General features: G+C 38.6%; 1 protein-coding gene across 9 annotated transcripts in view; it reads left to right on the forward strand.

Annotated features, from left to right (window-relative positions):
- CRACD (capping protein inhibiting regulator of actin dynamics) overlaps positions 1-13,769 on the forward strand; it is a 127,475-nt gene that overhangs the window by 11,355 nt on the left and 102,351 nt on the right. Inside the window, exon 2 of one of the 9 annotated variants that reach the window (XM_085577888.1) lies at positions 7,031-7,169. The exons of the other annotated variants lie outside the window; for them this stretch is intronic. The gene's annotated coding sequence lies outside the window, so the exon portion shown is untranslated. The remainder of the gene's footprint in view (positions 1-7,030; positions 7,170-13,769) is intronic. 9 annotated transcript variants of the gene reach the window in all.

Below are 13,769 nucleotides of genomic sequence, written 5' to 3' on the forward strand. Positions count from 1 at the left end.
AAAATAAGAATTTTTTTTTTTAATTAGATAACTCTAAGTGAATATGAAGGAAATTGGACTGGATTGCTTAAAAAAATATATATTTCTTAAAGCACCCCCCAGATCTCAACCTTGATTTCTAGTAGGGAGAGCAGAAAATCTAACCAAAATACTATTGACAAATCTTTTTTTAAATATTCATTTAATCTTTGCAGTGCTGTATGGTTTAGGATAAAATATTGAATTCATAATTTGAAGTGTTAGAATACTGTAAATTCAGCATTTTTAGACAATGAAGTTGCTTGATTCACAATGAAACAGAAGGAAAATGAGGATAATAGGAGAAACACCTTAGGAAATGCTTTGACTTGGCTTTGTTTTTTGTCATTTTGTGACTCATCTTAATTCCCTTCAATCCTCTCTTCCAAATGAACAAATAACATGCACTCCCCAAGAATCCTACCTTTTTTTTCTTTTTATCTTCAAAAAAGATAAAAGTGCTGAAAAATTCTGGCACTAATAGTAGTTTGTACAAGGTGGTCCTACATCTGTGGTTCTAATTTTTAGGAGATACTGAATTATAGAATAATGTATTTACTAAAATATAACCCTGTAAAGGTGTGTGTATAAATTCACAAGTATGTTGTTGAATATAATGTAAAACACAATAGAATTAATCTTTATCCCAAATAACAAATTAAAGAAACCACTAAGTGCATCATAGTTTTGTAGACCAGCACTAGCCTGCCTAATCTGATTTCTGCAGTCCTTCTGTAAATATCAGCCTTACAGCATCTGCTCAAAGAGCAACCCCTCTGCACTGCCATCCCAAAGTGCTGGTGCTAGGAGAAAGGGTTTCAGCAGGGAGAAATGCATGCCAGCATGGGAGAAATGCATGCCAGCATGGGAGCAGCATGCAAAATTTCACTACATGCTCGCTGGAGCGGTGCCAGATTTCCTTGAGGAAAGAGGCAAAAGGAGTGTGTGATTCTATTACACACTTCAAAATGAGGTCTGTGAGGACATGGTGGAGTCAGCTGGGCTTCTGGGGAGCATGAGTTACTCCTCTGTGTACATGTTTGTTGTTGTGTCTTGAAGAGCATCAGTGGTTTCACATCTGAGAGATTTGGTCCGGTGGGGAAGGTGGCTGGTGTCAAAATGCAAAGGAATAGACAGCTACACCATCACAAGTAAACCTACAAATGGTGGCGAGACAGGGCTGCTTGGGGACTGGTGCTGGGAAGGGCTCTGGCTGGGTTTAATCGTTCAGACTGTTATCTGGTGACCTTCACGTGTGCTCATTTGTGTGTGTTTGCTTTGGTCTCTGTGCTCCATGGCTGCAGCTCATGCTGAATTCTGCCTCCGCTCCTCATGCCTGCGGGGACCGCAGTGCCAGCTTTGCTCTTCTCGCAATTAATTGCAGTTACTCATTGTTCTCTTGTCTCTTACAAGTTTCAACTCCTGTGACTTTGAGCTTGGAAGTTTTTGCTAACCTATCCGTCTGCAAACAAAGAGGACATTTGAATGCCTTCTATCCAAAAAATGCATTTGTTTTATGCCCTTTCCTGAGTGCAACCGTGAAATTTTTTTAAGCCCCATTATTTACATTTGTAGGACCTTGCATTCTTAGTTTCAGTCAGCAGAAAAAAGGCAGCATGGTCCTTTTTTCTAAACTATCTTATAAAGTTGCAGAAAAACCTCATTGTTATAATGAGTTATCGAATTTCAATAAGGAAGCTATAGAATGTCAGTAAGTAAGCCCTGAACTTGCAATAATTTATAATATTAAAAATAAACAAAAAATACTTAGTGGTGCTGCATGGTAAGTAATAAGCTACGTTGATTAGAATCATGTAGTGGTTACCACAATATGGGTAAGAAGATAACTGATGTCAGACTTTTCTTAGAGAGGTAAGAAGCTGAAGACATTAATTTCTTCAAGAAACTTTAATTTCTTTTTTAACATCTTGGTATATGGGGATGGGAACCAATCTTCTGTCTCAATAAAAAAGGAGAGCAATTAAAACCTCAGTAGTTTTTTCCAGGCTTTTCATTGGATGGTGTCAATCAGGAAAATACAGACTGATGATGCCATGTGTTGGCACTTTGTAATCTTCTGTATTTGGTAACCAAAGAAAGTGAATTCTTTTCTTCTTTTACTGTTCAAAGATTGCCTTCAAAAACATTCCAGTGATGTTTACCTTTGATATTTCTGTTAAACTCTACCAGAGATCCCCTGTGAAGCGGGAAGCAGATGCAGATGGCTGCAAACAACTGCAGGTGTTTGGTAGTCAGCTCTTGACTTCTGATGAAGGTTGTTAGAACAGGAATGAAATGTCACTGATATGCTGAAATGCTTATGTGATGAATCCATAGGTTTAAATGATTACATTTTGTGAGTTTTTTGATTTAGCACTAGAATGAATATCTCATGGCTTTGAACTTCAGGAAAGAATAGTGTTTTATTCTTTGTTACTTTGCATAAATCTTCTATCAGAGCTGTTATTGGTGTGAAATACAGCATCTTCCATTTGTGGATCCTAGACATGGGTGATGGTGGCATCAACTTTGTCCTTTCATTTTCCTCCTTTCCAAGAGCCTCATGAACCGGTTAGAGACATTTTGTGCTTGGACAGAGGTCTGGCTCCCAGGTATTTTTTGTTGGGCTTTTTAAACCGTTGCCAAGATCTGGAAGGCTTCTTGATCAGTGATACTGAAATAATGTCAGAAGTAAATAAATTAACTTGCAGCTGCTTCGTAGGTTTAAAAAATAGGGAGAACAACCTCACTTGCACAAGGTGATGTACAAGAAAGAGGCTATAAATTTTGTGGGGTCTGGTTGGTCCTTCATCATTGCTACAATTTAAGAATGACTTTTCATTCAGTTGATAGTTATGTAATCTGTTGTGTGTGGTCAGACTGGGGAGAAAGCAGCATGAAATCACAGAGACTGGGCTTTAAAACAGCAGTTTGCCACTTCAGGTAATTCTTGAGGTAATCTCTTGGTCTGTGCTGCTGAATCTGGATCCTCCCTGATAAATGTTATATTCATTTTACGTATTGGCAAAATGCAGATGCGCACAATAAATGACATGACAGCTTTCTTACTTAAATGGCAACAATTCTGATATGAAAATAAAGTACAGGACACCTTTCTGCCCTTGCACAGACCCCCCACAGTCCTGGCACAGGCAGCTGCTGGCCCAGTGGCCCAGTCCCAGCTGAGGAAAGGCAGTGAAGCGCTGCCGAGCGCGAGGGATGCTCTGCTGGGGTGGCTCCACCGGTCAGTGGCTTTTATCCTCCCCATGAAATGCTCTGCTAGCTTCGTCAAAGATTAAAAGGAGAAGCAACACTGTGCTGCACACAGATTTGCTTTCTTGTCAGCTAAATATGCTGTGTCCACCTGACTGACCTACTTTTGCTCTTTTTCTGAGCTGCTGTTCTGAGAGAATGCCTAAGATCCTGCCAGTGTGTTATATGTACTGCCTTATTCTTTAAGTTTTCATACAATTTAGTCATATTTGACACAGACATTTCTCAAAAAGTAATTGGTATTCTTGTTTTTCTTTTATCTCCTACAAGCTGCACTAATATTTTGCATCTCCCCTTGGATTCCAGTGTCAAAATACTCAACTTCTTATTTTTTAGGAAGAGGCAAGTAAATATCCCTCATTTTCCTTGCAAAATATTCCTTATTTTCTAAATATTTAAAGAACTAATGTTCATCAAAAGTCATTAATTCTGCCATGCAAACTTATTCATTAGTATTTCTATTTTCAATGTGTACATCTGTCTTGTGCCTGGGGAGATGGGTTGATCTAAACCCACATTATTTTCTAATGGAGGAAACCCTAGGACTGACAGTGAAACTCAGGTTCTTCCCAGTGCTTTAGTGTGTAAACAAACACTGTGCCTCACAGCAGACTTCACAGCAAATAGCAAGGCCAATAAAAATACACATCTGTTTACAAAGGAGATATTTTCTCTTTGTTTTTTATGCAACACGTCTGGAGGAGAAATGCAAAAATGGTTCATGGAATGAAATGAAATGTTTCTACTATGGAGGTTATCTGTTCTTTTGCTTCACATGAAGACACTTTGAAAGAGAGTGTAATAAAGTACTGCCTAAGGCAAACCTAACTCATTGATTATCTCTCTACTGCTGTATTTTTGCTCAGCTATTTCTTGATACATTAATACTGTACTTAATACACTGGCTTTTTTATAGTCTAACAAATTATAGATAAATACATGTCAGAATGATTTGACACTTCTAACTCTAGCACACTGTAATCATTGAATTATAGAATGGTTTGGGCTGAAAGGGACTTTAAGGATCATCCAGTTGCAAGTGCCCTGCCTTGGGCAGGGACACCTTCCACTAAACCAGGTTGCTCAAGTCCAACCTGGCCTTGATTATTATATCAGATAACTATTATACCAGATATGGTTATATCATAGGACTATTATATCTGATAGCAGATTGGTAGGGAAGAATATTTTGCTTTAGGAAAAAGAATTTTTCTCTGTAATTCTAATGTCTGCTAGGGAGCCATTAGAATAGAAAAAATTCTATGTGTAAAGTATATGTAGAATAACACAGAATATGGAGAATATGATTTTTGCTTTACAAATTCTCATGTATGTTAAAGGACTACTAAATTCACATCTGAGCATTTCACATGCTGTTACAGATCCATTCATAAAGCCATTTACAAGGAGTTCTTTACAGATTGCTTTCATATCTGAAGGACATAAAGAGCATTCTTGGGTCACATATGCTATGTAGGACACAGGCTTGGCTTTAGTAGTCTTAGATAACTGTAATGATAAGGTATAATAAACCTGTCCACCAAAGGCACTAGTAAGCATTGCTTTCTGCAACTACTTTCCTGATCACCTACATAATTACTGTGTCTTGTAAAAGACATGGGTGCATATATATATACACACACACATCTGTTTAGGTGCATATGTCACTCAAAGCTCTTTTTCTTTTGTAATATATGAAAATCTTTTCTGACAAGATTCATAAACTTCATTAAAAATCAAGTCGACTGTACCTAATCAGATTTTACCCCCTTTTTCCCAAAAGAAACAGATGGTTTTTTGCTCCGTGCATCTTCTTCCTACATCTGTCTGTGTTTTAATTATGAACAGTTGAATATAGCAATACAGTCATTCCAGTTATTGTCATAATGAAAAATAAGAAACAATATAGAAATATTTTCCTCCACAATATAAATTATGTTTTCACTGTTAGTAAAGGGAACATGATAATTAAAATTTCAAGTTATTTGCAGTTTCTCATAATTAAATATGAACTCTAGCTGGTCTCCAAGTTGGTAGGGAGTAACTGAGGGAGCTGGGGTTGTTCATCTTGAAGTAAAGGAGAGTCAGAGGAGACCATTTTTATTGTCTACAAGGCCTGAAAGGAGAGTGTAGCCAGGTGGGGGTTGGCCTCTTCTCCCAAGTGACTATAGGATAAGTCCAATAGGACAGAGAAAATGGTTTTGGGCTCCACCAGCGGAGGTTCAGGTTGGACATCAGTAAGACTTTGTTTACAGAAAAGTGTTCTTAAGTGTTGGAACAGGCTGCACACAGGGAGGTGATGGAGTCACCATCTGTGGAGGGTGGCACTCAGTGCCATAGTGTAGTTGAAAAGTGGTGACCAGTTCAAGGTTGGACTTGATAATCTCAGAGGTCTTTTGTTATCTTAATCATTCTATGATTTCTACAGCCTCAGGTTGTGGACACAGTGCTAAGGAGGGGGCAAGCACATCTGGGTTCACAGCTGGCTGGTGTTGTGCTGTTCCCAGTTATGAGTGACTTATCTCAAAGGCTATGCAGACATTTTTAGGGTAGCACTCTGCTAATCATCAGAAGTGTTGGATCCATTGAGAAACTACCTGTGAAAGAACTTGGACCTGTCACTCACAGTGTCCAATTAAAACACTTCTAATTGAAGATCTTTATTCTTCAGGGGAAATACAGCAAACACAATGGGCTGTCCTGGTCTATCAGAAAAAGAGAACCTTTCTCTGCTTTTCTGATGCCTGGATGGGGCAGCTGAGGCAGTGTGAGGGATGCTTTGTGTCCTGTAGCCAGGCCCTCCAACTTCTGATCTCAATCTCTTCTCATTTGCTGGTCCTCTCTGAGTTATTGGAGTTGAATTTGGTGTTTGTATGCAGGTCTCTATTCATTGCAAAATGACAGCCTTTCCTCTTGTGTGGAAAGTTTAACCCCACCATTTACCTGTAGGAGCATAAGTGTGTGCATCCTTTTTGCCCCTAGCCTTGTCTGGACTGAAAGCCATGGACGCCTCATTGGCAGTGGGATCTGGTCATATTTTGTGCCCAATTACTGGAAGGCATGCTCCTCTTCTTGCTTACCTTTGCAAGGCAGTACTCTGCATTCTCTCAGCTGGCAGATCTCCCATTGACATGAGCCTGGGATGAAGGTACTAGAGTAAGGAAGAGTAATTGTGGAGGTTGCTGACATTTGGAATTGTGAAAAGAGGTTTCCAATGCATTAGAAAATACAGAATTATATAGAACTCTAGGATGTACCATATATAGAAGTGCTGGAATCTCCTGTACTTATGTGTGTGTGGGCTTAAAGAGCTGTTTTCTAAACATTACCCTTTTTTTCCATATTATTAATCTAACAAGGAAGATTACTTTGATTTTTTTTTTTCCATTAGTGGGATAGTGGTGGGCTTCTTGGAAAAGCCAAACTCTTATTAAAAAAAAGGAAAATGGAAATGGTTATCACATGAAATAGGTCTGCTCTTTCAGACAAGTGGTGCCTTTCTTTCTGCACCTACTAATTGCTGAAGAATAATACTCACCCAGATCTATCTTCTGCTTTAGAAAAAAACTTTCAGAAAAATGGGTGACAGTTTGATCTGAAAAGATATTTTAAAGCTGATTAAATTGAATATTTTTTATTTCTGTTTTCTTTTATACTTGAAGTTGTTTTGTAACTGATCTAGGTTGCATAGAATTTAAAGTACATACACTGTTTATCCTATTTTTTCCTTTTCTTGCAGACAAATGTGTGTACATTCAAGAAAAGTAATACAAGTGATTTAATGCCCGGTGTGGGATGGCAAAGGACTCATGACATTAAGTCAACAGATGAGGAATATCAGGCAGGTCATGACCAAACACTGACAAATGCAGAACCAGGTTAGAGTCAAAAGACTTTTTTGTAGTTTTGGCTTTTATGTACATGTAGTTTTAGACCAAGCAGCTAATAATTGTTCTTCTGCTTGATTATCTGTGAAAATATATACAGCAACATCTGTACTGCTTCACCTGGCAACTCAACAATTTGATTACTTTGTGCTTCTCAGCTTCTCAAAGTCATCTGTTGGTGGTGTACAACTGGAGTTAAATTTCTCCTGAAGACATACATAAAAGCAGAGAGGATCCTGGAGATGTTCTTGCATCTTAGGCTATATGTTTGTATGTGCCTGTGCATGCCCATGTTTAATATGCATGACATATTTGTTCTGGTAGTGTCCAGTCCAGCATGGCCACTGATAGCAGTGAGGCTGGAACTGCATTGGGCCAGACCAGTAAAACAACAGCCCTCTCTGTCTGGAGATGAGAAGGACTCAGACAAGAATTCTGAGTTTGTAGATGAAGAGGGATCTGCTCCTTGCTAGGACTTAAAAGAAGTGATGACATAGTTATGACAGTCCAAGCCAGATTTTAAATTTATTGTCTAAAACAAAAAAAGAGGTCTTAGTGATAAGCCTGGGAGCAAGAAGTCATCTGAGCTATGCTGACCTCAAGCTGACTTTGTCTCTGAGAAGACAAAGCACAAAAGAAACAAACTTCATAGAAACTGTTCTCTTGTCTTGCTGAAGGATTCATGAGTTGACTAAGCAAATCTAGATTAAAGCAGAAAACTTGGAGCATCAGCTTTAAGCCTGAAACTCAGAAGAGCATCAGAATTTCTGAAAATTAATCCCTAGCTCTCTTAGTAATTTATGTGCAGAAACTGGCATCCCCTCTTCCTATCTTCATAATAAGCCTGGTATATTTTCCTGCCAACACAGTATCCTGGCATATGTTAAAGGCCAGTGAGTATTTGCATTGAATTCTTATTGGTAATAATAGTGATTTATTTATTTTTCACTCAAAGATTTCCAGGTATTGAAAGATTAATTCAAATATCTGTGTTTTGTCTTAATTTCTGAAGATCTCCTGTTCTGAAAAGATTTGGAATGGTCTCCAGGACTTCCATGGATTAGTGATGCAGCCTCTTTTAAAGAGTATGTTTTCACACATACCAGGTATCCAGCACTGCTGGACTACTGAAACACTCTGTTTTCACTTTTTAATGCCCTAGACAACTATCTAACATAGGCAATGAATAAGACAAAGGTAGAAAAAGAAAATGGTGAAAGATGACAAATGAGTCACAGAAGCTGCCCATTGCAAATGAAGAACTTCCAAAACTGTGGGGATAACCAGCAGATTTTATAACTGACACTGTAAGCCATTACTGGTTTTATATGACATTTTTTGTGCTTAAATGATTTGCTATGCACATTACAGATTAAATGTGACACACTACAAAATTTGGAGAATGTGTAACCAGGCTCTCAAGGGAAGGCTTGCTGGGCAGGCCCCATTGGTTCTGTGTGCTTCAAGCACTTCAAGTTGGCTCTTTGCAAACTGAGTTAACAAAATGTAATGTCAGAAAACAGTTTTGTTGTTGAAAGCAGCCATTTTGCTGTGCTAGAAAACAGACTAAATCAAGCCATTCTGGGGCATGAGACTGTGCAGTATGACAATCTAGAATCTAAATAAATGCATTCTGTCACCCCAAGGACAAAGTCACAAAGCCACTGCAGGCTTTGGTAGAATATCAGCGCAGGCATCAGAAACGTGCCAAATAAAAATTATTTTTTTGTTCTTGGTGGGCAACTAGGTTATTCAAACCTCTTGTTTGCCTGAGCTTTCTAAAAGGTTATCAGCCTTACTCAACAATTTACCAACATTGTCAGTTTTCTATCCAGATAAATGAGAGATGATTTTTGATGTTTTTTGGCTTTTGTAAAATGCTGCATTTCAAGTGCAGACTAATAGGCTGCTTTTCCACAAAAGAACTTTTGAAAAAGAAAGCATGCTGTCTGTTTTGCAGTGAACATGGCATCTCAGAATTCAGTAGAAAATGCATGCTTATGTGACAGAGAATAGGGAATGCCCTTGTTTCCACTTTGCATAATTGTTAACTTGTATGAAACAGAAGTTATTTATGATGAACCAGATATGTGTTTCTGGGCTTTTTGCTGCCTTTATTTCAGTCTGGTAAATGTTTATGAAAACAACTTTTCTTCTAGGAGGGAAAATCCTTCTAGTAAGTCTTTCTGTCCATTTAAAGAAGTAGGACAGAAATCTTCAGCAGGTTCAGAGAAAAATATTTAGTTAGGTTTTTCTGTGCATTTCAGTTTTTCTAATGATTTCTAGTGTGAAAGTAAAGAAGGAAATGTAAAGTTACTGGAGAAGATGAAATAGTGAAAGACTTTGTGTGTTAATTTTTAATAGCCTATACAGTTCAGCTCAGTTCCTATATGTGAGTCTTTTTGGAAACGTCACCTTAACATGACACTATTTTAAATACATACTTGAATCCAGTCTCAGCTGCCATTATTCAGCCCTTATGAAGTTGTCCTTATGCATTGAAACTCTTTCAGGGATTCTTTTAGCCATGAGTCTCCTGCAGCACTCTCGCTCAGGAATGGAATCTTACATTGCAGCTGCAAGGGCTGCAGGAAAGAAGAGCGTTTTGCTCTGGTGTTTGAGTGTGGGGAACAAGGAGTTTTGTCTCCAGCTTTGAATGGGGAAGAGATGCTGGAGCAGCAAAGCTTGGAGGTACCCTCTTAAACCACTGAAATTTTAAAAAGGAGTGTCTGCACGGCAGCGATGGCCAAGCCCAGCTGGTTTGCTCCATGGCTGCCTATGCAGATTAGCAGCTGATGGCAATATAGGGTGGCAGGACATTTTCAGTTAGTGTAACAAGGATGTTCCCTCTTCTTTTCACCAAGGTGATGAACCCCCTTCTGCGGTCTGGGTGGGGAATTTTGATGGGCTGCCACCTCTGTGCTCTCTGACCTGCACCAGCCTGTTGTCAAGGTCTGGATGGTGCCAGAAGTTGGAAAGGCTCCTTCTGCTGCCAGGAGCACAGACAGCACAGATGTGGGCAGGAGGAATGCTCTCTGTGTCTGAGGTACAGCTGGCATAGAGTAAGATCCTACTTTGCACAGAGTGCAGGATACACCGTCTAATGAGAAAGTACCAGGCAATGTTTGTTTTCGTTGTAGATTGGGAAAATCTGATATTTTTGTCATTGCTGTCTAGTCTGGACATCATGATTGAGAACACTGTCAAGGCTCCAGTGGTCCATCTATGCTAGTGCTACAGCTGATGCTTCTGTTTCAGGGCATGAGATGGTCAGCAACTGTGGATGTCTTTAGGGCAAAAACTAGTTCATAAAAGAATATATAGTCATATTTATTGGAATTTTGTCTTCTAAAAGTTTACATTTTATGGATTCTTATATCAGTGTCCTAATACATTTCCCCATTTATATTAAGAATTGCTTAGTGTTTGTTGTTTTAGGCAACATGCGTGAACAAGAAGTGTTCAGAGCACTGAAGCAGCTAATGTAACAAAAAGAGATTGTAAAACAAATAAATCTGAATAAAGGGGGAAAAAATATCAATGGGTGTATTTGGGGGGGTGTCTCTTTATATACAAATATATACTGTCTTTTCTAATAGACTTCTCTTCACATGAAGCACTATTCACATTATGAATAGCCTTTTCAAAAAAATATGGCTTCTTGGCATGAGCATCAAGAATTGCTATGGCTGTCAGCATCTGTTCTCTTATTCTCAGAATAACTTTTCCATCTAACATTAGAGGCCAAAAGAATTTTTAACTATGGTGTAGCATTACATTGTAATTTTCCTACTACAGTCAGTCTGGCAGCAGAATTTCTTTCAATGAAAAAGTGAAAAAATCAAGGTTGTTTGTTTGAATCCAATGCAACAACCTCTTCCTCCACAACCCTGTTAGCAGAGAAAGCATTCACTTTGTAGAATGACACAAATTTCATGTAAATAAGGGACAGTTCCTTCAAACAGATGTTTAATCCTTAATGAAACTATTTTCATTAATCACACAGAAAAAAAATATTTTTTTCTAAATAATTGCCTGATTGTGACTGACTTTTAAAATGCAGAGGTCTATGAGCAACATTTAAAAGAAAAAGCCTTCTTTGTGTGAGCTTTTCAAACAAGTGCATACATCATTTGTGCTTTGTTTCTAGCACAGTCTCTGCCAGCATCTGTGTAAGCTTTACCAAGGAAGCATCATTGGGGTGGCTGGAAGCAATTCCTGCCAGCTCTGATCCTCTGTAAAGGCTTGTGGTGTCTGCTTGTAACCCCTCATACAAGAGGCAGATTTTGCAGCTGAGGCTGGCACAGCCCTGGGCAATAAGATCCAGGATCTATTGTTGCTACTTCAGTAGGATGACCAAGAGCAAGGAGGGGAAAAGCCTGCAGGCTGTAACCGGTGCTATTGGCTGAGGTGGGTGTCCAAATTGAGAGGCACTTTTCCTTCCTCCCCAGTGGTGGGAGGCTGGATCTGTTCCTTGTGTTCCTTGTGAGGCAGGTGAGATGCAGAGTGTGAGATGGCAGCAAGTGAATTTGCTCTATCCCAGGTAGTGCTTTTGCTGCTGGTGAAGTGATTGTTGGCGGGGCCTCCTGCCCTCCTTTTGGTCTGGTGTGGATTACACCTGCCTCCAGCTTTGTCTCCAAATCATAGATATTTCTGGTGTCTGTCGCCAAGGCATCCTAGCAACTGTGACAAAAATAAAGGTGGGTGAGTGCAAAGCTTTTGCTAGAAAGTGGAAGAATTCAGAGAGGTTATAAAGCCTTGTTCACTGTAATGCTTTCTGTCAGCTGAAATTGCTGAAATTCCAGCAAGCCATGGGCACAGAGCTGCCACTGCCCCAGCAGGGAGGAAGGATGTTGAAATAACCACCCACAACCTGATGGGAGAGGTAAATTTATAATGTTTTATTAACCAAACTGCATTTCCACAGTAGAATATTTAATGACATCAATGGTGGTTCAAAAGACCCTAACAGTTTAAATGTCTCATTGATTTATTTTTATTGATATAATTTAAACCTTTATTAGCAGAACAAGTAGATTTTCAGCCTTTTATAGTGGTTGCCTTGTGTACTTTACTTTAGTCTCAGTCTGCTCATTGCTGTGTTAAATTAACATATAATGGCACTTCAGGCAGAAGAAGCATTTGATCAGTCTGCCTCTAACTGCAGTTGCACTGCATATACTTTCTGTTTTGAAGAATGGTAATCCTTTGTATTATACAATCCTCTTTTGAAAAAATAATCCTGGTGTTATGTAAGTGATAAGTAATGTGTCCTTAATATATTATCGTGGGTGGGAATATTTCATCACAAATACTTTTATCCGCATAACTATCAGTGAAAATGAGGGGGAATAACACAAGAGTCACACACTGTCATTAGGCAGCCAGTGGTTCCATCAGGCCATGAGAGTCCTTTTCCAGATCACAGGTTTAGTTTACTTTCACATCCCCTTGCTGAATATTGCTGCATATTGAAGCACTGATTTTTTAATCAGAGTTCATATCTCTGCTGTGGAAAGAATTTTCAATACAGTGTTCAGTAAGTTTAATTATTAAGATGCAATATCTGCACTTAGATTATATCTATTTCTGGAACTGTTCTTGAAAAAACTTTTTGCTGTTTCTTATGCTTGCAGGATTCTAGAATATAATAACTCTGGATAACACCATCTGTGCATATAGAGAATTTTTGAATGCATGGTAGAATAACCTCAAGAAATCCTTAAAGGAGTATTTTGTGGTTTTTTATCTTGTAAATCAAAGTGTCAGAATGATGCTCTTCCAGCATAGCAAGCCACTGAAAATTCATAAAAGCTTTAAAACCTGCTTAAAGAAAACAAACATGCAGCAGATGTATTGTATCTTATGCTGTGCTAATAATTCTTCTTGACTCTCCTTTGCCTTTTATTATTGCTCTGTATTCTTGCACACACAAACAGTCCCAAGTAGGAAACCCTTTATTTAAACAAATCCTGGACCGTACTTTTGTCTTTTGGCTTAGAAAAAGGAGATTATTTTCTGTTCATTAAGGAAATTTGTCTTTGTAAGAATCATGAAGTCATTAGCATCTCATAAAAAGCTATATCTGGTTTTTCATCCAGATGTGAAATGTCTTTACTAGCATGATGGTTCCACACCAAAATAATAAGTATATATAGGGTGTCATGCAATGTGATTGTATCAGGCTGTTAGTTTCAATTAACAACAGCAGCTGGAAAAGCAGTCATCATTTCTGTCTGCACTGTGTAGGACACAGAACAGGTCTGGAAGCTCATGGGTTAAGTGATTCAGAGGTGCTCTTAGACTGGAAGTATGGGAATCCATTTTTACTTTGAAATGCTTTAGAGTTGCAGTATTGTTTTGCTTTTCTGCAAGCAGAATCTTGAGACAATAATGCTTAAAAGAAGATCGGTTAGCTGTCCAGAAAACTATTCAGCTTAAAGAAATTACGGTTTTGCTTTTAGAAAATGGAGGAGATGAACAAAACCACCATAATAGAAAGTCCAGAATTGAAAGTTGTTTGCATGCTCACAAACAGTTAACATTGCTTTTTCTTTTTCAAATGTCTGCCTTTGGTTAAAGAGTGAGGAC

Source organism: Lonchura striata, chromosome 4 (assembly GCF_050655825.1).
Source record: "Lonchura striata isolate lonStrDom1 chromosome 4, ASM5065582v1, whole genome shotgun sequence".
NCBI lineage: Eukaryota > Metazoa > Chordata > Aves > Passeriformes > Estrildidae > Lonchura > Lonchura striata.